The sequence below is a fragment of the Anser brachyrhynchus genome, assembly GCF_964034855.1.
Source record: "Anser brachyrhynchus genome assembly, chromosome: 1".
Classification (NCBI taxonomy): Eukaryota; Metazoa; Chordata; class Aves; order Anseriformes; family Anatidae; genus Anser; species Anser brachyrhynchus.
In genome coordinates this window covers 192,026,983-192,052,418 of record NC_137694.1, presented here as the reverse complement: position 1 = coordinate 192,052,418, position 25,436 = coordinate 192,026,983, and the positions used below count along the sequence as shown (strand labels likewise).

Genomic DNA, 25,436 nt, shown 5'->3' with positions numbered 1-25,436 from the left:
TGTTCAGCCCATGCACTGTATACAGTACTGTAGTTCTTCTTTTGCCTCTGTTAGAGCTCAGGTCGAGTGCTCTTGAAAATGTTGTCACCCTAAGACATCGGTGTCTTACTTGCTCTTGAAAGATTCGCACTTCTGCTGATCTTTTCACGCTTAGTAAGTCCTCGTACCACAAGGGAAAATTCAATTTCCAACTTGTTTTTCACATTCTCCCTTTCCTAACACCATGTTGAAGCACTTCATTCTTCTGGTTTTCTCATCTGTGGCTTTATTTTCTTAGTATCAAAATTCCCTTCTGTTTTCTTGTCTACCTCAACAGTCAAACAGTCTGAATTTTGCTGTCATATCTGCTACTTTCAGTGCTGTTTCTTCTATCAGTCTGGCATTGCCTACAAGGCAGAGATTGCAGACCTTTCTACCTCCCACTAAGGCTGTGCTTTCTAGTTACTCAGGTGCTTCCAAAATACTATATTTCAGTCAACATAGTGTTGTTATCTCAACACCAGGTAATTGGTCTGGCATCTCTCTTTTATCTCCATCCTTTTGTGGAACAAATCAACCAGTTAATTGCACTTTCTGTTTTGTTGTTGTTGTTGTTTTGTTTTGTTTTGTTTTTCATGGATTTTCACTGTTCTTTCCATGGAACACGTTGTATGGAACACCACTGAGTCCTGTTTTATCTTCTACAAAACAAAGTAAACCACAACAACAAACAAACAAATTAAAAAAAAAAATAAAAACAACAACAAAAAAGGAACTTTGATGTATTAGGTTTTATATCGTTAGAAGTTTCTTGTTTTAGGTCACAATAACATCTTCACAAATCTTCCTACAGTTTCCAGGCACTGTTTTATGTTTGGTGAATGTCACTGGTTGTGATCTCTTCAACAGTTTCCCATATTCATGGGGGCCTGTAGCTTATCTCTGATAATTCACCAGTTTTACAGTTTCTTTAACTCCCCCTTGTTCATGTTCATGCTCATGTTCACGTTCATGTTCATTTTCACCCAACACTATGCTAAAAATAGAACTTAATTAGGGTGATTTATTTAGACAGTACCTGCTCATTTTTTCTTCATCTAAAAAAAGAAACCAGGCACTTACTAAGTCCAAGGCTACCCAGCTGCTCAAAATTACTTCTTATCAGAGGAGGGCCTACACATTAAGCAGTAGAGCCATATGTTCAATGAGCATTAGTCCTTATTTGCCTGGTCAAATCAAACAGGGTAAGCTCCAGAGGGGTCTGCTGCCTTAGGCACAGTGCCCAGCCCAACCAGTCTGTTGCTGAATGCACGATCAACCTTTCCAGCTTGAAGTTACCTGCACAAACAGCTTTGCTGCCCCTGGAATTTGGATGCCCCAGGCCACCACCTGTTCATGCTCTTAGGAGAGTACTTGCTCTGAGTTCAAAAGTAATTCAGAAATACTGGAAAATTCTCTGCTGAGGGGAAAAAAGTATCTTCTCAGGGCTCGTTAACTATTTTGCAAATGTGAAATAAAACAATAAGACTAGAAAACAATCACTGTACAACTTGTTTGTCCTGAGAAATGTTCCAAGATAAAATTATATACCACCTGTATCTTAAAATGTCAATGCAGATGTACACCAGCACTAATTACATGACAGACTGTGGAAAGGATTAGTATTACAAAAGCCATCATGCTGGGAAACCAAAGGAGCAGAAAGAACATTAATTTTTATCTAACCACAGAAATCTACGTGGGCTAATTAGTCTTGTTAAAAAAGAAAAAAAAAAAAAACACAACAAAACATCAACAGCCACAACAATGGTGAGAATTAGCTTTTATAATGTTAAGCTGTAGAGGGACTTTCTGTGCAGTCCGCAATATAATTAGTTCTTGATTTCCTTCAGTTACATTAACTAGTTTCATCATCCTGATGTTGCCATTTAAATTACATTTCTTATTCATTTAAAGTTCGTTCAATGCTACAATTGACAGTAGTTAGCACTACTTGCCAGACTTCTGCATCCAACCTAATAAGGTGTGATGTCCTACAAATTATTTTTAGATATGTTTCAAGCTCTCTAATTATGCTCGATGCACTGCACCGCAAAGAAAACAGTCGTTGTGTCAGTGTCTAGAATATGGTCCATGGATAAAATTGTCTACACTGAGACTTCTGAAGTGTAGATACAGAAAGGTGACTGCACAGTAAGTTCTTCTCTGCTGAGATGGAGCAACATAATCTTTTTTAAAAATGTGCTGTTAATGTTTAGCAAAATATAGAATACAGACAGATGAGTGGCAAGTCTGGAGGCGAATATCCAATTTTTTTTTTTATTATTATTTTTCTATCTTCTAAATTGACTGGCTGAATGAGCCTGGGCATTTCTTGATGTGAACCTGGTTCAAATTATTCCCGAAAGAAATGCCAAATTCAGACCACTGCTCCATAAGAGCTTGTAAAGCTAATGGTGTTATCACCTCTGACTGTCTCTCCTCTATCTTCTTTGGAAAGGAACAACATCATTTTTAAATGAGAACTGTGCTGAAAACCAAGATGTTGCTTGAAGTTGGATGAAAACAAATTCTGTTGACATGTGCTTTCCATTCAATCCTCCCAATGCTCAAAATCAAAACACATCACAGGTACACTTTGATTTCAGGAATGGTGGCAGAGCAGAGGCAATGCCTTTTCCTACCAGTGTGATGTTTCTGCTCCTCAATGGCATATCTACCAGGTTGCTCTGGAGCTGAGCAGCCCAGGTTGTCAAGGACTTTGGCCTTCTGGATCCCAAAATGCTAGCTCTTCCTGACCACAGATAGCATTTTTCCTTACTGCTGCTAAGAAATTTTATCACATTCCTCCCTGATCAGATCACATTGACTCCTATATATAAAATTCAAACCTCCCCCTTTTTTCTCCATTCATGAAAACATTGTCCATAAGCCAATCAGTATCTCTGGCCTCATTTCCCCTTACGTCTTCAGACTTCTCTGACCATCTCATTCAGACATTCTCTGACCATCCTACTAGTGAAAAGTTTCATTTGTATCCCACCTCCCATGTTGTCTGTCATGAATTGACACTAACGGCATTTCAGACACTTCGGATGTCCTCACTTGGTGACAATGGAGGTGCCACCAGCTATTTTAATGCTCTTTAGTCTCCATGGGTGGGATTCATCTGATCTCTGTGTCTAGATTCAAACTTGTCATCTTTTTATAGCCAGCCAAATGAAACGGGCACTTTCAGGATAGCCTTCTGCTGACCTATTTTAAGTGCCTATTTCAGGATGAAGTGTCTCATCCCTTAGAAACATCTATTTCTTGCCCTGATAAGTCTCACCTTCTGCATCTAATCAAGCTCTTCCTGCCACCAGTGACCTTGTTTTTCTAATGTTTCTAACCTTTATATCTAAAGTAACAAGACTAGGAGTGCTAGAACAGATTGTTCAAATTTGTTCAAAGTAAATCTTTGCAGAAGATCTTCAAAACTAGACTCGGGTCTAGCGGATTAGGCTTTCCATTCTGTGAGAGGCTCTGAGGTTTTTAAAATTTTATCACTAACTAAATAGAAGAAGAAGTTAAAATGTTGACATTTTACATGACTCAACTATATTAAAAGAACAATAAAGCTCAGGTACAAAAAAAAAATCTGTCAATATATCTGAAAAATTCTTTTTCATTTTCCCTTTGCTAAAAAAAAACCCTTCACATCTTAGGTAAAGCAGTTAATAAAATTTGGAAATGCAGTTGCATTTTTTATTTTAAAAGTTGAAAGGACATGTTTCAACCATGTCAGTACCACATCAGGAGACTTCAAAACCCAGTCCTTTCTCCTACTGAGTTTTGTTTTTGACAGATAACTATTTCCTGACCCCAGAGACTCATCTAAGGATTCCTAGGGAGTTTCAGATCAAGGAAATTTAGTTTTAAACAAACAAAAAACATCTTAACATAAATCAAGGTAGGTCAGGGCTGCATTTCATATCAGCTCTAGAATTCTATATTTATTTCATACTCATTTTCAATTACTGTAGTAAAGCTGAGCAACCCAGCACAGTTAGTAGTTATCACAGATGTTTCCAGATTGAGGTGTTATGAGCTTGGTTCAAAGCCAAAACTCATTCCAAAGGCATGCAGGAGTAAAACCATCTGTCTTTCAAAGGCCAACACCTGTTTGAGGCAGCTTTTTTAAGTTAACACAATTACCCAAATAAACTTTTCCTTTGCCTTTCGAAGACACATAATGGTACAAGGAAACAGTACAGGAGAAACATCTCCTTGTGGTGTCATGATGGCTGGACACCCAAGATCACCACACATATGTGGGTGTGTCATAGTGTGAGTGTCTAGAAGGAAATATGTAAAGGGTAATATGTGATCATGTTGCCACTGCATTCGGCAGTATTGAGACCTACTCTGATTTTATTCTGCACTGTGTAGAATGACATTTTAGAACTATTAAGCTAATTACTTCCCTTGTCAGCTTGGCAAGAGCTGAGTTTTTAATATTTTCAACAGGAGCAGCCTAACCATTTGTATCTCTTTCAGCTTTCATTCTGGAGAAATATTTAGCCCTGAGTTCAAACCCTGCTAAGTCTTTCACATTACACTACAAAGAATCAAACTGTGGCGCTAGAGGACCAACCTCTTCTGTTGTCCTAGACCTTACAGCTCTTAAATTAATAACAGGAAGATCTGCTAGCAGTAAACTAGACTGTCTTCTTCCCACCATATTAGTGTTTTATTCACTCTGAGTTCGAATCTAAGGCATATCTCTTCAGTGGTTCAAAATAAAAAGTCTTGGCCAATTTTGCTAAATGCCTGAACTGTGTCAATCTCTGCTATAGCTTTTCATTGTTGAACTAGTTTCCTGATCCCATCAAATGTAGGGTGGCCATGAGGCTCTGGAAATCTTTTTCTTGCAGTGCCACTATTTCAAACTAAGATTCCTTCCTGAATAAAAATACCTTTAGGCTGGAGTTTCTTATATGTTTTCTTCTCCCAAAGAATGGATTTGGAAATATCAGTCGACTCCATTGGGTTGCTTGAGATAGAGAAGTCAAAAAAAAAGTCTCATGTTTTAAGAGCCTTTTTTACACATGCTATACTCATGCTTGGGTAATTGAAAGCTAGCATCTGCATATGCACATACACAACTCTGTTTCGCCACGGACTTAATCATTTTGTTACATTTACTATTTTTTAATTATTATTTTATTTAATAGGAGAAATAAAAGTACAAATGCCAAAATTCTAAAAGCTTTGGTTTTCGTGCATAGCAGCAGTCTGAAAATAAGATTTGTTACAGAGGGAACCACTTCTTTACTCTGTAGAAGAAGTAGATATTGCCTTCTGTTACTAATATTGCCTAGTGCAGGTGTTTTGTACCAGGAGGTGCTAGTCTGTTATGATCCCAGTAAGAAAGGCACTCTGTAAGGTATCACTCACAATGCTATTTATTAGAGCTAGCACAATAAGAAGAGAATAGCATAGATAAACCTACATTCCTTTACATACTGGGAACCCCAGATGGGGTATGATCGAACAGGACTACAACCCACACACAGCACACCATGCAGACACAGTCCATTGCAGAGATTATCCCTTTTCAGTTGTTCAAGCTATTATGGGATTTTAAAGGAATTTAAAGGAAAGAGCTATATTTATCTACAGTCAGAAAATGTTCACATGAGAACTTGATACATTTTTTAGGTAAGAGGAGGGCCACCCAGGTGCCATGATCACCAGTACCAAGAGGGGGCTGCCTGCAGGCTCCTCTGTTACAACGAGCTGGCTGAGGTTACCTGTGGACCACCACCTCCTCAATGTACAATGGTCTTCTATCACTGCAATGGACCAATGTAAAATCTTGGTTTGTTACTTATTTTAGGCTTTCTTGGACATTTCTGGATTTCAAAGGACAAAGAAATGACAGGAACTTCACTCTCTTTTAAGATAATATATAACACAGCTGGGATGAATCCTGCTAAGGAGATATCTCCTGCAAGCAGGACCTAGACAGCCAGCTTGCATTAAACACACAATGTCTAGACAGCTAAAGATAGGCAAGATGAGTGCCACACCGTGAGTCAAACACTTGAATCAAAATTAGGGTAAGCTGTGGAGGAGCCTGTAGGATGTTTGGCTTAATAGTGCCATGGTTGTGCTGCGATAACTGCCTTTGCTCTTCCCAAATTGTTATGGATGGGGGACGGGGGGATATTGAGTGTCTGTCAAGCAGCACTTTTTGCACATTAACTGTGACTTCATACATCATTACAGCTTGTTCAAGCTTGGGCAGAACAAGTCTCTATGTTAAAACACAGAAAACCAAAGCTAAAAGAAAGAACAAGGGTGCTCTCTGGGATGGGTTCAAAGAAAAGAGAGGACAAAGTGCTTGGCACACCCTGGGTAGGTAACTCCAGAACCTGGAGGTAATTCATCCATAACAGGAATACCATCATAGATGGAAAATATACCTCTTCTGGACTGCAAAATAAATAGTTCACATATCCAGGCGGATTGTCTGGAAAGTTAGAGTTCAGAATTGTGCACCCATTTAGACCAGATTTCAATCTCTCCTTTCCCTTTCCCTTTCCCTTTCCCTTTCCCTTCCCCTTCCCCTTCTCCTTCCCCTTTCCCTTCCCATTAAGATGCTGCAGGAGAGATGGACACCGGCATACAAAGTTTACAGCCAAGCCATATTCAAGCATACTTTATATTTACATTAAAATAATAATAATAATTAATTAAAATACCCACAACCCTTTTCCAATAAGGACTCATCCTATTGGACCATTAAACTTTTCAAGCTTTTTGATGAGTCAAAGGTCGGTAATCATTTTATTTTAAAGGAACAGCTTCTAATTAGCACAATTAAAACTGGAAAAACTAAAAATCTTTACTTAAACTATTTTACCTTTTTTCAGGGTGTGTGAAAGATGGGCATTTTCAGCAGATATTTTTTGCTTTAGAAAAATTAGTAAAAAGAAACACCTGCCAAATTTATGTTTTTGAAAACAAGTATCTGCTCAATAATAAAGAATAACTGGTCTTCCTAATAGGGACAATTTTCAGTTATTAGTAAAAATAAATAAAATACACTTACTTCAGGTACTTTATTAAATTATAGCAATACCCTGGGAAATAAGATTAGGTCTGGAAGGACTTCATTTGTGTATCACTCCATTATAAAAACAAAGAATAAAAAGACAATAAATAATGAAATATTTAGCTTTTTTATTTTTAGAGTTCAATCATTGGCTGCTACTAAAGGAATAAAACTGTAATTTATTCATACTATACTCTCAAAATAGTTAAAAAAGTGGTAAAGAATCTGCTATTTTAGCACAGCTGGATCACGTTTAAGAAATTAAATCTTCTCCAGGATTGAGACTCACTTACAAAAACTAGAGGACACCACTTTCAAATAAATCAGGACACTATAGAGAAAGATCTTCTAAAGGATGTTGTAAAACTGTCTTTGACAGTCAGCTGATGAACAGAGTGGGAGAAAAGTTAGAACTAGGAAAAAAGATAAAAATGTTGAAGTGGTTCACAGGAATGCAGATGCAAAACTTTATATTGAGAAGTCACTAATGATAAAGGGAAGTACCATATGATGACAGAAACCACTAGAAAAAACCCTTAGGCATACAAAAAAATCTGTAAAAGGAAATTAAAGTTGTAACTTACTGCCACTAAAGCTTAAAATGACTCCGAAATTATCTATTATTTTACATACAAAACCAATCAATAAGGCTTATTTACAATCTCTAATGCTAATCTCTCTGCTACTTTTGCAGCTTTTTATGAAGAAAAATTCTCTACTTCAGTCCTGTAAGAAATAAGAAGAAAGTTCTAGAAAGAGCAAGCTTGTTAAAGCAGTGTGAAACTTTTAAAGGAGTAACACAAAAGGAGCTCTTATGAGTAAGACTAAATATTCCTCTAGCCCAGTTTCTTGCTCCTGGCAATGACTAATGGTGACTGCCCAGGAAACAGCAAAAAGGAGGACAAGCAAATAGTGATACCTCCTGTATATATTCTTCCCACGTCCAAAAATTTTGGATCAGAGATTTCCTGGGGCAAAGGCTGGGCATTTTTTATCATTGTTCTTATTTAATAACCCTGTATGACATTTTCTTTTGTGCATTTGTCCTGGCTTTTTTAAGTTAGTGTAAACCTTTGTGAGTGTGTTGTACTCTGTCTTGTACAGAAAAGTTTCACAGCTTTACTCTGCGAATAACTGCTTCTATCTGTCTTGAAATATTCACCTTCTGATTTAATTTCACTTTCTCTTCAGAAACACAGCAAACATTTTTTCCCTCTTCACCACCTCTTTGCCATTTATGATTTAATATAACTGTATTGTTCCCTATTCTCCCTTGGCACCCCTTTTTCCAAGCTGCATAGTCCCAGTCTGTCCAGTTGTTTCCTCTCTAGAAGCTACTCCATGACTTCAAGCATCCTTGTTTCTGTCTCTGTGCTTTCACTACCAAAAATTATCAACTTACCACTTGCTGTTTTCACTGTTGCTGAGCGCTGGGCTCGCCAAGAAAACATACAAAATCTGACAGAACTCTAGAAATGTATTTGTTTTCCAAATGCAGTTGAAGGTATTCTAAGTAAAACTTGGTCCTAAATTCTTTTAATAGTGTTGCACTGGGGAAAAGTAACAGCAATTTATTAAGAGCACCTACTATTTCAGACTCCTGAAAGTTATGGTAAATGCTGGAAAAAGCCTGAAAGACACAGCAAGCTGCTTTGGCATAGGAGATTTTAGTATGAACAATCTTATATACATCTCACCTGGCCATGCTATTGTTGGATCGCAATAAAAAGGTTCCGTGCAAACCAACTGTTTAGGCTGGAATTTCCCTAATGTGATTTAAATCACATTCTCAGATTATAGAAAATATGTTTAAACTAGATTAATTGAAGATAAGTAAATATAAAATCACATTGAATGATTAGAAACTTTTAAACTGGTAGACTGAAATCATTTTATTAATATTTTAAATCCTTACAAAGAGATAGAAGGTTTCTGTTTAAGCACTCATCCAAAGTAGATACCATTCTTCTTCTCTTTAAAAAGTTGGGTATTCTTCATAGAAGCCCAGAATCAGTTGTCTGTTACAGAATACTTTGCACAAATTTATACAAAAACATTTCTATATGCTTATATCATTATATCTATCTTAAGAATTACAAAAAATGCCACTACGTGGAAGTAGAGCCAAATACCTTACTGAAGATCACATAGTTCTCTGAATTTATGTTAATCTTAAAATGCTAGTTGTTTAATTTGTCTGACTTAATCCATCTTCTCCATCCAAAAAAAAAAAAAAAATCATCAAGGCTACCGACAATTAAACTTCTAAAAAAAATCTGGAAGAGTTGTATGATTTTAAATGTTCATCCATCCCATCAGAAAATTACAGATTTTATTTTTGAAGGAAGTTCAAGGAAAGAAAAAAAAAAAGGAGATAATGAAAAAAAAAAAGGAGATAATGAAAATAAGTATTTTATCAAGGACATTTTTTCTGTTTACTATCCCTTCGTAATTATTCCAGATAAAGCAGAGGATGCTATTGGGCTTCCTGAAATAAGAAAAGAATGACAGTGACTGAATAGACAAGGGGATTTAAATACCATCTGGCATTATCAAGTCAACCACCTTAAAGCAATCATGAATTTAAGGTTCTTTAATCCACCTCTTAAATTTCCAAGAAAATACAGGTTAATTAAAACTTGTAATATGAACAGGCTGCACACACGAGTCTAAATTTCACCTTAACTTGGCCTTTATTTTAGCTCCACCAGGTACAGCTGCTTGTAGTCTCTAGGCACCCTGGCCACAGCATCCTCTCCTGGAGTTGCTGAAGCCCAGCAGCACTTGCTAGGGCTGTGGGAAGCTCGCGCCTCTCATTTCACACCTCTGCTCATTAGTGTGATGATGTCGCTGGGCTGGGGCCTGGGGTTCCCCTCTGCCAAGTCTGTACCCTGCTGCCGTTGGTGGCCTGCCCTGTACCAAGCTCATCCCTTCACCTTCCCTACTTGCTCCTTTCAGCCATCTCATCCTTTCTGTAACACCACATCCCTGTGGGAACAGAAGTGATGTGCCACGGTCACAAAAATTGTACAGGCATTCCTCAGTTCCCTATGGAAATATTTGGGGACAAAATGATAAGGACTATTCATGGAATCACTATTATTCTGGGCGTTGGGGTCAATGATATTCTGGTGCAGATAAGCACAACATCAGTCAAAGCAGATATAAGCATCTGCATCAGCAAAGAGTTTTGCTTGCAGGGTTGAGAGAGAAAAGTGGATCCAGCACATAACTGATAAAGAATGAAAAGAAAAAGCTTTCTATTACCAAAACAACAAAGAAATTAATATAGAGCAGCTACATTATACTGTACACTCTATATGGCCTGATCCCCTGTTGTCTTGAAAGTTGTCAGTTAACATTCATTTTAACAGAAATCTTGCAGGATGTTCACAACACAGAGAATTAGGATTGTACTGTTCCAAGTAACTTGTAAAACAGTAACACGTGGGTACATTAAGTATAAATTAAATTGTAAGGGATTCATCTTTGTTTTGAAAGAATGCAATATATGGAAGAATTATTGACAGGCATAATTCTTATCTCAGATACATACATGTATGAAAATAACTGGGTTTTTTTTTGTCTTGCTTTGAGCAAAGATAAAATGAAAAACCTCTATTGACCATTTAATTTTCCCAAAAGAGAACTAGAAGAACAAGTCTGAATTATAATCCCCTCATCATCAAGTTTCCAAAGTATTTCAATAGGATTATGCGCAGGACAATGGGTAATGCTTCTGCTGTAACAGAGTGGTGCCGGTGTTCTCCACATGCATTGTGAGGCTGTAATGTCCAGCCTTTTCAGCCAAGGTTATTGTAACATTTCCAGACAAAAAGAAAGCCTGATGAATAATACATTGGAATTAAGCTAGATTTCTGTAAGATTTTGTATGGTTCATGTGATGCAGAACATAAAGCATTCACATAATTAAAATCTATCACATTTGTGGGTTTTACTGTGCCTGACATTTCAAGGTCCATGGACGAAGCAGCAGAACTTTCTTGCTGGTTTTCAGTTTATTGAGGGCAATGTGCTTTATCCCCTCGCATAACCATATTGGTGGAGGCCCACAGTGGGCTAAAGAGAACAAATCCTGAAATGATGGAGATAACATTCAGATTTCAGTGTATTGAATGTGTATCAGTGAATTCAGTCCTAATGCAGCAGAATATTTAAACCTGTTCTTATCCTTAAGGTTTTCTTTTTAGCATGGTTGGAGGTGAAGCTTGCTGGCCTGATGAGTGCCCTGGACTTGCATCTATTTGAGAAAATCCTGGAGAAGGACTTGCCTCTAGGCCAGGCTGCCTTTCTGCTCTTTCTTAGCCACTCAGAAGAATTGCTGTAAGTAGCAGAGCTGCACCAAGACAGGATGATCTGCACAGCATAATGGGTCTTTCATTTTTTCCTACGGCCACCTTCAGTTTTACATCTTACTGGTGTACAACAGCTGACAACTTTGGCCGGTCATTTATATCAGTATAAATGCGAGCTTCATATTATTATAGATGTGAATATAGTAATATACACATCACCTGGAGTCTGACATTTTCTAAACCATCAGCCACTAGCTAGTCAGACTGTTACTTAGATTTACTGTGAAATTTTATGATAATAATGCTGGCCTGTTCTGCTGAGAAGCGAAAATGCTGGAAGCAGTTTTTCTTTAGCTTTGTTAACGGTTCACAATAAATAAATTCAGTATTTGATTTTTACAGTATGTTGCCTCTATATTTATGCTATAAAGCAAATCTTGGAGGAATGGTGTTTATGTTACTTGTGTATCTCTATGTACGAGGAGAATAATCTTGAGTTAACATTCCTCGAGGATTCTGGTGGGCAATGTGCAGTTCGTCCCTCTCTATAGGACCACAGCACAACCCAGGCTGGAAGGGGCGGGTTCTGAAAATGCCCCCGCAGCACAGACTGCACTACCTCTCTGGTCAACCTGTGCCAAGGTGCAATTGTCCTCATGGGAAAAAGTTTTTCCATGTGTGCATTCTGAACCTCTTGTCTCAAAGAAGAAAAATAGGTTTATAGGCAAAGAGGAATGACTGGACTGCCCATGGATGCACCCCAACCTGCCCAGCTGCCCTCTCAGGGAGCTCCCATCACCCCAAAAAAAGTTTAAACAATAATGTTAGATGTACTCTGTAGATAATATAACTTCTCATCCGTTCTGTTTTTGAGGACGCTCAGTCTGACCTGGTACCTACTCTGCAAGCTTGGGCAAGGCAGCAAAATCCCCTTTGAGGGCATGGTCTGCCAGTGGGTCTGCCAATGCACAGGTCTACCAATGCATGATAATTCTGCAGTGCTCATAACCCCACCGTAAAGAGATATCAGTGGAAACCTGCTACACATTACAATTTGGAATAACAATGCCAGCTAACTGAAAAAAAAAAGGCAAATAGCAGAGTTATAAGGTCCTATTCTCTTTTAATTGTTAAGAGAAAAAGAGAAAAAGAGCAAAAGAGCAAAAGCCTAGATGGTGGGAATAGATAGAGCAGCACACGTACATCTCTGCTCCTTACTCCCTGTCTTCAGCCTTTCAGAGCCAGCATACCAGAATCACCTCCACCATTTTTCCAGCACGGCAGGCATGACTGCAGCCCAGGTCTGCCTACAGCCGCTAGCATCACAGCCTAGGATGGTATGAACTTGAGCCACCACCACACTGGGCACTCACAGACTTTCCTGTCACCTCCCATCAGCCAGCCACATCGGTACTGAACATGCATGACCGTGTAGAAGCACTCAGCTGTGACACTCAGGAAATTTCACAGAGGCACCCCTATAGATAAGAATATATGCACCTACTGGCCTGGCAATATTGCTGTGCTGGAATAAGAAATCACAGAATCATAGAATATCCCTAGTTGAAAGAGACCCTCAAGGATCATCAAGTCCAACTCCTGGGTCCCCAAAGGACCACCCAAAAATTCAGACCATGTGCCTGAGAGAGTTGTCCAAACGCTTCTTGAACTCCAGCAGGCTCACTGCCATGACCGCTGCACTGGGGAGCCTGTCCCAGTGCCCAACCACCCTCACAGTGAATATTAAGAAAGATGTGGAAAATGAAGTGGGTGTCTTCTGTTCTTCTAGAATAAAGAATGGAGTATACCTGAGAAGTGAATTATTGTCCACAGCCCCTTCTAAATCATGAACTGCATCCAAAAAGTACCTGGCAGAATTTTATGAAGTAAAAGGAAAATACAAGAAAAAAGCTGGATGTTTCCTACGCTCTTTCATCTACTGGCCCAGACAGAGCACCTCTGTCCTCTGAGATGGCCCTAATAAGCAGAGCTGTTCTCAGAGGAACCAGTTCCAGTTAGTTCCTGAGGATGACTTTTCGGATGATCAAAAGAGACAGAGAAATGGTAATCAAGAGAGAAAACATGCAGGGGACTCTGACGTAAATTATTTTAAAAACCCTAGGAAATGGCTTAGCTTTATCTGAAATAAAAGCAGAGGCTGTAAATACATTGACTGGAAAAATACCCTGAATAAATCTACTGTTCCTCCAATGCTTGCTTGCTGAGAGTGACAAATCTCTTGACATAACCCTTACCCAATTTAATACAGCTTGAAAAGACTAATGAAGTCTTTTAAGCAAGGTATGAAAACTTGGCTGCAATTAGAGGGGAGATGTCCCTGTTATACTAAGAGATGAGCTGAACAAGTTCAACCCCAGTTTATGATTAAGGAAAAGATGTGGCTGGGTTGCTGCCTTCAGAGTTACAGCCTGCCGTACGTCACGCCAGTGCATTTACGAGCAATGGGATGCAATGCTCTCGTTCACTCACAAAGTGAGTGGCATGCACAAGCCAACAGCATTCCTAAATCTCAGGGGAATCATGCCATACTTCAGTTTCCAGTTTGCCAAAAAGAAATTATTTTAACTTGTAACAAGTGCAGCAACATTAAAATAAGTGAACAATAAATACGTAACTATAATAGCCTAGGAAAAATGATGGCTTTCCTCCACCAATATAATGAAGTATAAAAGAATTTAGTGAAGCATTCAAAATAAAATTATGCTAAATACTTACTGTCATAAATTTTCTTGAAAAGATAAAAACTGCGGAGGAGTTAAGTCCAGAGTTAACAATTTAAAGCAAAATAAATGGGCCAGATAAAGGTGTCTAATTCGGCTCTTTAAACAACCTAATCTGTGTGTCTGGCTTGCCAACAGCTTAGGTGGGACTCCTTTTGACAGGTGGGCTGCATAGTGTAGATATATGCAACATTGTGTTCCCACAGGATTCATTTGGTCCTACAGGGTTTCCTTAGACATGCCCTTTCCTTACATACCCACTTCCTGGGCTGAACATCCTGTGCTCTCCCTCTCATGAGAAGCAGCAGAGAATTTGATCCAGCATTTCTTTGCTCCCTAATGCCTGTTGAGAATGGGATTGACGTTATGATCAGGATTTTCCCCACTTCCCACTAATAACGACAATTCTATGAGTTACATGCTGAATGAAGGCCAGAAGCATCAAATTTCGCATCCTACAGCCCACCCCTGCTGTGGAGAGGCTTAGAGATGTTCGGCTGCTCAGTGGCTGTGTTCTGGTACGTTCCTGTCCTCTGACATGCACAGCCTGTATGTTTGTTAGTTATAATATGGTTTCAGCCCATGTATACATCCATTCCCCTTTCTAATGCACATCCTCAACATAACAGAAGTTACAATGTAAATAGCACATAACGACATCAAGGACTTCCTAACAGCATACTTTATTTTTGCTGTGATTACTTGGTACAACACCAGCAGGCATGGGAAATGGAAGAAAATGGAACTCTCAAAACTGTCGTGAACTTCTGAAACACTTTATTTTCTCTTTGTAAGTAAATTTGTTCAGAAAATATGTCAAGGCCACTGCTTTTTAAAACTCATTTTGCACTTCTGTATCCTTGAAACACTTTAAAAATGTTTACTTGATTAAAAACTGACCACTCAACCTTGTCAAATGCTTTTCCTGCATGTAAAGACAAAGGAATGCATTGAGCTAGTAAATTATAATAATCCCATAATCCTAAGAGCACGTTTATAGAGCTTTCATATTACTAATTGCCAAGGGAGTTGCATTTAATTACTTTCTACGATCTCCACACAGTATTTCTCTTTTGTCTTACCTTTTTAGAATACACATTTATTATTTTTCTCAAATTGCCTGGAAGACCTTAAATAACAAGAGAATTGTGTTTGTCCAGTGTTATGAAAGATTCACGTTATCTGTCATCTCTACAATTTAAATACAGTTTTAATTTTTTTTAATGTTGAGATTTTGCGTGAGTTTGTTCTCTGACGGTCGTGTTATTTATTTTGCATTTATTTTGTTTTCTTTTGAAGTTGTTCAAGATTAATAAATACATCTCTTACAGCCTTGGCAGCTTTCCTAATAATTTTATTAATTTTCATTGTTAAAGTCCATAATAGCAGAAGGTTCATCCTTTCTTTCCTCCTCCTTGGATCCTTGCCCAAATTCATATTCAAGCCCAAATCTCATTAAAGCTAAGAAAGAGTTGCAAGAATAAGATTTTAAAGATTAGGTCAAAACTCTGTGTGGCATAAATAAACTGTCTGCACCAATACTGTTTTTCTGTTTATACATATATTTCATAATTAATGCTATGAAATACTGAAACTGAAAACAGCTGAAAAGCAGTTCAAACAGTTGCAAAGAAAAACAAAGCTACAGCACTATGAAGAAAAGTGTACCCTGTACCATTTTGAGACATTCCGTAACATTAAATTCTGAAAAGTTGGAATTTAAAAGGGAGAAAAGCATTTTTGCTGATGAAAAAGGATAGCTTTTTTTTTTTTTCTCACATTAGAACTCTTCACTTTTAATTAAAACAAAATAATAAATATCCTCTCAGTTCAGAATCACACCAAGGTAACAAATCTCTATTCAAATATTTCAAAATCTTCTTCCTTGGGTCTACTCCTTACAATCCTGTGCCCCGTGTAAAGATTTTTATGATATGAACAGGTGCTCACCAGATCTTGGCAAAACATTTGTTATGAAGTACGCAGCCAAGAATTAGCTACAAAGAGTAACCAACACTGCTAATGCTACACATAGTACTTTTTTGAATAATAATCATATACAAAACCAAAAAAAGACACTTTAAAAAATGTTAACTTTTTTTTGCATAATCTTTTTAGTTCTGAAATCAATCTGACTTTAGAAATTGTTTTTAACAGTTATTCGCCCCAGAAATGAAATTTTAGTCCAAAGAGTTTTACTTCCAGTTCATTAACTCAAAATATTCATCTATACAAATAAATATATATATATATTTTGGTTGGTTAGTTAGTAAATTTATCCTAGAGCTGCAAATTCTGTTGTTTGCACAGCACAACTGGCCATATTTTGCATAAAGCAGTAAAGAATGCTTCCAATAAAGCCAACAGTGGTTTCTCAGATTCAGAATACCTTTGCTTTGATCCCTGATGCCTAGGACACATTTATGTTTAAACACCTGTTAAGCATCTGTTAGTCAAATGTAGCCACTGGAAATAAATCTTATTATTTCCAAAGTGTATTTAAAAAATGTTTAAGTTAAATTAAGGAGAAAAATGACATTTTCATTCTAAGAGCTAACCCTCCACACATTTGACAATCCTTAGCACATTCAGGATTTAGGGGTGAATGTTCATTATAACTAATATTAAAACTTTAAGGTGTATATGTATAAACAACAGTAAATTCAAGGCTCCTGGTAGACCCTCTAATTAACGGGCATAGCCAATTTACATTTTAACTATCTTTTCCAAATGACATTAGACAAAATTATCAAATCTGTGAATTGGACATTTTTTTTAATTTAATATCCCTTCTTGCTATGGAATTATATAGGAGAAATGTCTGTGCAACTTGCTTTATCACTGAATGCTGCAGTGAACAATCGTCATACCTATCTGCATTCTCTTTCTTTTAAATTTTCTTTCCCTTCATTAGGAACAACCTTCTCAGCATTTTGAGTCTCAACTGGCCGTTTCTTCACTGCCTTGCACTCTCCATCATTTTTACCTTGAAGCAAAGCACTATTGTCAGGTATCGCGGTACCTATAGTGTAGACGTGACTCTGTGACTCCAGACAGTGGGGATCTGGGCCATCTTTTATGACCTAATAATTCTTGAATGTGGCACACTGTTTTCACAGAGGGAGGGTGAGTGCTCAAGGGCTACTTCTCTTCTGCAGCTCTGCAGGGAGAAGCTGCTGCTGGGGCAGCCCCCGCATCCACTGTATCTCTCTTCACTGGAATGCTGAGAGATGATGCCATCATCTTCCCATATTTCCTTAGAAGAGTGATTTATTAATTAGTAATGATTTTCTGCTTCACGGGAATACAGATTTTCTTTTTTCCAAGGAGTGTTGCTGCAGCGTGGAGGTCACGGTCCTGACAAAGAACCACAGTACAATGTTATATGACTTTCACTGCTATAAAAGTTTGAATCTAAACAAATAAATGTGTCCAATGCAATATAGTTCTCTTTTATGTCCTGGACAAACCTGCAGTTTCCATGGTTACCAAAGGGCAGCCTAATAGAGAAACAGTCCACATTCTCCTTCAGTAGGTATTTTTTAGGACTCTCCTTTTGAAAAGTTAGTTCAGAATTGCTCTGTGATAACAAATATCCATGCCACTGCATTTTGCTGTTTAGTTACCAATTTATGCAAAGACAATTAATTTTAATAAAATAATACAGGACAACTTGGATTATTCCTCATTCATAAACACCATCTCTAGACATATCTCTGCAGTTTTTATTCACACACTTTAGTATGTAATTCCTTTTAGAATTAAAAAAAAAAAGTAAAAACACAGCCCTATGTTTTATTTCTATTTCAAAAATACTTTAAATGAATCTGAACTACAGTCTCAGAAATATTTCTGTCCTCCAGGACCAAACTTTAGATTTTATTTCCATTGCTCATAATTGCCTGCATTATTTATCCCTCCAAGTGCAAGGTAGGTAGCATTCTTCCTGAACCATGAGAAAAACTGAGAACTCTAAGCAAACACCCTTAAATGCTATGCAACTCCTTCCCCACAGTGCTGATGTAAGTATGATCTTCGCCTCCTGCAATAACTCTTAGTCTTGTAAGTGCTTAAGTCATTTCAAAGACATAACTGTAAGGAGTATGTGAGGCTAGGCTGAACACTTCACCTTGATTTTGCTGTTTCTGTCAGAGGAAAACTGAGATAAATAAATAATGTCATTTATTTAAGTGGAAAGGTCCCAGTAAATAAAACATACTTAATGTTAGGAGCACAAACTATCCAAGTATATTCAGTGAACAGTTATTATGTTTGAATCTTAATTCAGCGTAACCTTGTCAAAGATATTTTTCACAATGGTTTTCCTAAGATTTAATCATATTCAAGAGGTTGCCCCAAAACAACATTGGTTGTTACCTAGCCCATGCATGCTTCTCTTTTCTCTTTCTTTTGCACCAGATCAGAAAGAGTCAGGAGTGCTTAGTGGAGAAAAAAATCATCTGAATACAATCTCTAGCAGTGTCTGCTGTTTTTCCAGAGCAGACCTTCTCACTGCTTTCCTGAGGCTTCCGCACATCCTGGGAAGATCTGGCTGACACTTGCTACTCTCATGAAACATACCAGGGAGGACCGGACCATAAAATTTGTGAGTTTTTAAATTTACCCTCTCTTGTATATAGAAGTGAGACAGGATGGAGTAGAAATAATGCTTGGATTAATTCACTGAAAGGCATGCGGATAGTTCACCTATTGCTACACAGGAAGAAGACTAAACAGATCCAAACAGGTCATTTGTAGTGTGGCTTTCTAATTAAAACAGATTAAATTATTACCTGAAATTTTATAATTGTATTTTGGCCTAGAACCTCAAGTATTTTCCTTTTTGCATGTATTCCTCTATTTAATAGATCAGAGATGTGTCCTGTCTTTTATTCCCAAGACTCCCAGATTTATTTTCCAAGTACCCTTTCTCCTGACAAATATCAAGAGATAGTGCACAACCAGAGTGCAAAATTAGGGACTGAAATCTAGTTTTAGGGATCATTAAGATTTGACTTTGAAATATTTTGGAATAGTCATTAAACTGTATTAAGGTCCAAAGTACTTGGTTGTAAAACATGACATTGACTTTAATGGTATTTAAGTATAGACTTCAGTACTTTGATTATTACGATAGTACTTTGGGTTCACTATCCCATGTGTTCTAATTCATCTGTATTGTTGAATTGGAATCTTATAATACCAATACCAACAATAATGGTAACAGTGATGATGCAGGATGATAATTTTACAAATGTTGGGTATTGATATTAAACATGGGCATCAGAGATTATTAACAGCATTCAAAAATCTCACTTTGAAATGGTTTGATATGGTTCATTTGCATCTGCTCTCTTCAGACGGTTTGGAAATCTCCAACTGTGGTTTTTAGTCATGCCTATAGTGCATCAGGTCCCAGGTTTAGCTCCCCAACATTTTTTTGTTGTTGTTTACAAGTTTTCTACTTTTCTTGGTCCTCTCTTCTCAGACCTCCTTTTGAAAAACTTCCACCTTCCTTAGAGAGCCCAGAGTGCTTTCCAGTGCTCAGAGCATTGCTGAGGATTTACTAGCGTAGAAAACCTCAGATCCTGCTATCAACCCCACCTTAGTTTTTGTAACCCAGTGCAGGAGTCATGCCCCACACCAGATGGGATCTGGCCTCACCAGATTAGGCAGGATCTAGAGAGCCCTCCGACACTTCTGCGCAGTCTCATTAAATCTCATACAGTCTTTGACACCTTTGACTTTGACTGGGAAGCAATCCTTCCTCACAGTTGCTTCTGTTGGATTATTTTATTTTATTTTATTTTGAACTCCTTTTCAGTTTGTTTATTTCATCCATTTAAAGACAGCCTCTGAAATAAAGGCAGTATTTCAGGAACTGCTGTAATAGAAATGTGTAAAGAGACCATCACCACCTTACTGTCAGCCTAGTGCGGCTCCACAGGCAGTCTTCATCTATTTTGTTACTGTCTCGTGTTACGAATTAATATATCATTTGCTGCCCACTATTTCAACTGATTTTCACATTTCTCTGATGTCACTAATGATTTTCAAGCAGATCTGTTAGCTTGCCTTTCTCAAAGATGAGTTCTGAATCCTCATTTACTGAACAGATGAATACCCCTATATTCTCTAGTAATTTTTGCTTTCTTTCTTAATATTAAGATGTTGCTATGGCTGGTATAGTAAGTGACCCTGTACTTATCTTCTTGCTACCTTTTCTAAACCAGCCAGTTAGTATGTACATAGAAGAATGTATTAAGAGTTTTTAAGTCTTTAATTTTGTCCTAAACTGACAAAACTGACAAATTGTCTTTGTTTCTGAGAGTTATTAGCTTTGGGTATCTTACCATCGTTACAATTATCACTTCTAGCTAAACTGAAAGTGTCTTCGCTCAAATATTCTGATACCTACTTTTAAAAATATGTTAAAGCATATTCTTAGTTTTATCATTTTAAAGACATGATTATAGTTTTACTGCCATGATTTCTATTAACTCATTTTAAATATTCAGCTATGTGAATTTGGTCTGACTGTTTTTCAGTCACTTTGAAATATCACCATCTTATTTTTCCTGCCAGCAAAGCAGCTGAATAAACTGTCAGGTAACCTCTCCAACAGAAGGGTATTTCCAGCATAACTGGCAGCAAAGCACATACTACTTAATATTTTCATCAGCATGTTCATGTTTTTTCTTTCTTCTGAAAACAGAGAAAACACAGTATGTATCCATCACTGAGATCTGCAGAATATTAATTGCTTTCCAATGACTAAAGAAGACTAGTATATCTCATCCTTTTTTTACCTAACAGTTTTTAAATCCACAAATCAAGACTCATTTCAAGGGACAGTGAACTATTTCTTACTAAAAGGATCTCATACCACAAATGGGTGCCTTCTGTTGGCATCCAAGGCACCCCCAAAATAATATAAGGGCACATGAACCCCTGCACAACATTTTGCAGCATGGGACCTACCTTCTCTTTGAGCCAGCTCAACAGCAAATGGGGCCCTGGGGGCACAGAATCCTCCAGAGAGGGTCTCCATCAGCTCTCCAGTGAATGATGAACCAGTTCAGCTCAGAACCGCAGCAGGGGAATGGTCACCTGGATCCAAAACATCTGCAGGGCAGAAAATGCATTACAGGTAACCCTTTTCAAGCACAATTATTTGAGGACATAAACACTGGAATTTAGACATAGACTCCTGATCTGTGATCAACAGAGCAAAAAAAAGTAAATTGTGCCTTCCAATCGTAAGGGCCAACATCTATTTTTTTTCCTTCAGTTGATACTGGATTTTTTTTTTTTGTGGGAGTATAATTAAAGGCCAAGCAATAGCCCCTCTGGTAAATTAGCTTATAACCTCATCTATTTATAGATTTATGTATTTAGGTCTGTGTAAAGATTTCATGATAAAATGTTTCTGTGCGAACAGATACAGCACTACAAAGAGACACAATTTAGGATCCTCTTTTCAGTAAAGGGAAACAAATCTTTTGAAGTTAACTAACTTCACAATTATCCATTAGCAACTTTTTACACTTAAAGAGCCCTGAGCGAAATTTCTTCCCAAGATTTCTCAAAGTGCTCTTTAAAAACTGAGATGGAACAAATTCTGGAAATTTCTCTTGGATTTAAATGTTGGAGCACGGGGACATGATTTCCAAGTATTTTAACTTAAGATTTTTTTTCTGGCATTTACACAATGGCCTGCTGAATTATGAAAAAATATTTTTTTTCCACTGAGGTCAAAAGGAAGCCTGGAGAAGAAAAGTACAGGGTCTTATCAGTATACATAAATACCTAATAGGAGGGAATGAACAAAAGGAGAGCCAGAATCTGCTTAGTAGTGCCTGGTGACACAAGAAGAAGCAATGGACACAAATTAAAGTACAGGAAATTCCATCTGAATACAAGAAAAAAAAATTTTACTGTGAAAAACCTTTCTTTACTGTGAGGGTGATTAAACACTGGAACTAGTTGCCTAAAGAGGTCATGAAGTTGCTGTGGTTTAACATCAGTAGGTAACCAAGGACTACATGGCCACTCTCTCACTCCCCCTCCTCAGCAAAACTGGGAGACAAAATATCACAAAGGAAATGCTCGTGGGTTGGGTTAAGGACAGGGCGATCACTCAACAAATATAATCAAGGGCAAAACAGATTAGGTTTAGGAAAGATTAATGCAATTTATTGCCAATTACTAACTTACTAGAGCAGTGAGAAACTAAAATCAAACTAAAAACACCTTTTCCCCATCCACCCTATTCTACCTCCTCCCCCAAGGCAGCACAGAAGAACAGGGAACGGGGGCTGCGGTCAGTCCCTGACGCTTCGTCTCCGCCGCTCCCTCACGGTCCCTCCCTGCCCCTGCTCCCCGTGGGGTCCCTCCCACGGGATGCCGTCCTTCCCGAACTGAGCCTGGGGGGCTGCCCACAGGCCGCAGCTCTTCCAGAACTGCTCCCACACGGCTCCGTACCACGGGGTCCATCCCCCAGGAGCAAACCGCTCCAGAACGGGTCCCCCACGGGCGGCAGCTCCCCCCAGACCCCCTGCTCCTGCGTGGGCTCCTCTCCACGGGCTGCAGCTCCGGCCCGGGGCCTGCTCCTGCGGGGGCTCTCCATGGGCCGCAGCCTCCTCCAGGCCACATCCACCTGCTCCACCGGGGGCTCCTCCACGGGCTGCAGCGTGGAGATCTGCTCCGTGTGGGACCCGTGGGCTGCAGGGGGACAGCCTGCTCCACCGGGGGCCTCTCCACGGGCCGCAGGGGAACTTGTGCTGCGTGCCTGGAGCACCTCCTGCCCTCCTGCTGCACTCACCTTGGGGGCTGCAGGGCTGCTTCTCTCTCAGCTCTCACCCCTCTCTCCCAGCTGCTGTAGCACAGCAGGTTTCCCCTTCCTTGCATCTGCTCTCCCAGAAGCCCAACCAGCTCATGGCTCAGCTCTGGCCAGCGGCGGGTCCCTTTAGGATCTGGCTGAAACTGGCCCTTATCTAGCATGGGCCAGCCCCTGGGTTCTGCTTACAGAGGCCACCCCTGCAGCCCCCTGCTACCAAGCCCTTGTCACATAAACTCGATTCAGGAGTCTCCATTTGTGGAGACTCAAATCCCTCCTAGACACAGGCCTGGGCAACTGGCTGTGACTGATCATGCTTGAGCAGGGGGTTTGGACTAGATGATCTCAGAGGTCCCTTCCAACCTAAACCATCCCATGATTCTATGATCAGTAAGAACTGATCTTATTGCAGCTTCTGTGTATTCTCCTTATGCAGCTTCTCCTTATTGCTAACACTAGTTTGGGTTTGAAATACACCTCAAAACCTTAGGAGGAAAGAGTGATTTAAGTAATTTAGGGAATTGCTTTATCAGCCTTTTTAATCTTCATTTTTGGTAGCTTATGATAACACTTTCAAATCTAAAAGATTTTGTATTCTAGTGAACATTTTAATTAGCCTGATACTAATTTCAATATCTGCATCAGATTGTCACATATGACCATGCTTTAATGCTTCTTTGATTCAAGGCTTTTAATGATAAGTTTGTTTGAAGTGCAAGATCACATTTCATTACGCTTATAATGAAACTGTGAATGATGAATTCTTAGGGCAATTCCACTGCTTTACCTGAAGATGGATTCCATAACTCTTACTCATTTTATGACTAGGAGATCCTTATTTAATTACAATTTTTTGTAACTCCTAGTCATTAACTTTCTCTGTATTTACATTTTCTCTGAAATAAGGAGATTTTATAACCTTACAAACTAGAAGATTTCTTTATCCTTAAGCCTTGAAAGTAAAGTTGCTTATATTACATATATCAGTTTCCTAGTCCAGTTGTCCTATTTAGATGTCTAGTTGATACTGATGGATGTGCCGTCCCACGTTGGGCTGTTGTCTCTGTTGCAAGGATTTCTCTCTGTTTTTTCTATGGGTAGCTGTAAAATGCTTCCATACTATTCCTTATTATACTACTAATGCAATTACAAATGCAGTTTTAAAGTTCCAGTACTTTGACTTTATGTCTCCACATTACATTATCTTTGCCACTCTTCACATGTCAAGGTAACAGATGTTTATAGAGAAACATATTTCTTTATTTCATATTTAAGCATCACTTTTTTGTCAGAGTAGCTGAAAGTATTAGGATAGGCATGCACCAGATCTGGCCTTAGCCTGGCTGAAGTGTTATTCATCGTGTCCACATAAAATAACTATTTTGTAAAGATCAGTGATCTGAAGCTGCTTATAGCCTTGAAGCAGTCCCTCAAGGTTTGATTCCTGAGTTGTTGCTCCCTGGGGTCATATATTAGTGGTGCTGACTTGATCTTTTTAACTCACTCACCAAATGTCATCTATCTGTATAAAAAACTGTTATTTATGGATTTGGGAATACTTTTAAATGACTTTCATCTTTTCCTCTAGTTATTGTTTTCAGAGCTTGTAAGATTAGCTTCAAATGAATCTGCTAGCTATAATGCCACAAGTACAGGCACGTGGTTTATCTCCCAAAGAGCAATGCTTGGATTTGGCACCAGATAGCACTTGCTTTGAAGGGCTCTGCCCTCCAGCTACTCTATATTCTGAGCGTTTTGAGGACGTGTCTAAATGAAATCAGCCTTTGACACCTGAACTTGTATGTTGCGCTCCGCTGTGGTCCTTTACTCTGCACCTTTTAGATTTCCTTCTGTTTCTGGCTCTGGCTCTACAGCCCATTTTTCATCACAGAGCCCTGCAACCTAGTGGATGAATTTTATTAACCCACAGAAGGAGACTGGACATGGGAGGCCAAGACCCAGAGTGGTAACGCTGTTCCTGTGCAGAGCACTCCACTCTCATCAGTACAGAGGCCTTCAGGTGTTTCCAAATGCTTCCGTATGCCAGGAAAAAAAAAAAAAAAAAAAGAGCTATTCTGACACTTCAAGTTTTTTGCACATTTGAATGCTACTTGCTGAAACCACGTATTAAAATATTGCTTCTTTTAATAAATCAGGTAGACCAGATTCTCAGTGCACTCCCATTAGACAATGGGAGAAGAGAAGGGTTCCTTCAAAAGCTTACCACTGGACAAGAGAGACATGTACATACTAGAAGGAGTCCAGCGGAGGACCACCAAGATGGTGGAGGGACTGGATCATCTCTCCTGTGAGCAGAGGCTGGGAGAGCTGGGGCTGCTCAGCCTGGAGAAGAGGAGGCTCAGGGGGATCTCATCCGTGTCCCTCAATCCCTGAAGGGAGGGTGCAGAGAGGCCGGAGCCAGGCTCTGCTCAGCGGTGCCCAGTGCCAGGACAGGAGGC

At 38.8% G+C, this 25,436-nt stretch overlaps 1 long non-coding RNA gene across 1 annotated transcript; it reads right to left on the bottom strand.

Annotated features, from left to right (window-relative positions):
* Positions 1 to 14,092: 14,092 nt before the first annotated feature.
* On the bottom strand, positions 14,093 to 23,552 carry LOC308187850. Its single transcript, XR_013944954.1, has 3 exons — positions 22,963 to 23,552; positions 21,120 to 21,263; positions 14,093 to 17,495 (listed from the first exon to the last, which is right to left on the bottom strand). It is a non-coding gene; the product is annotated as an uncharacterized lncRNA (long non-coding RNA).
* Positions 23,553 to 25,436: the final 1,884 nt, after the last annotated feature.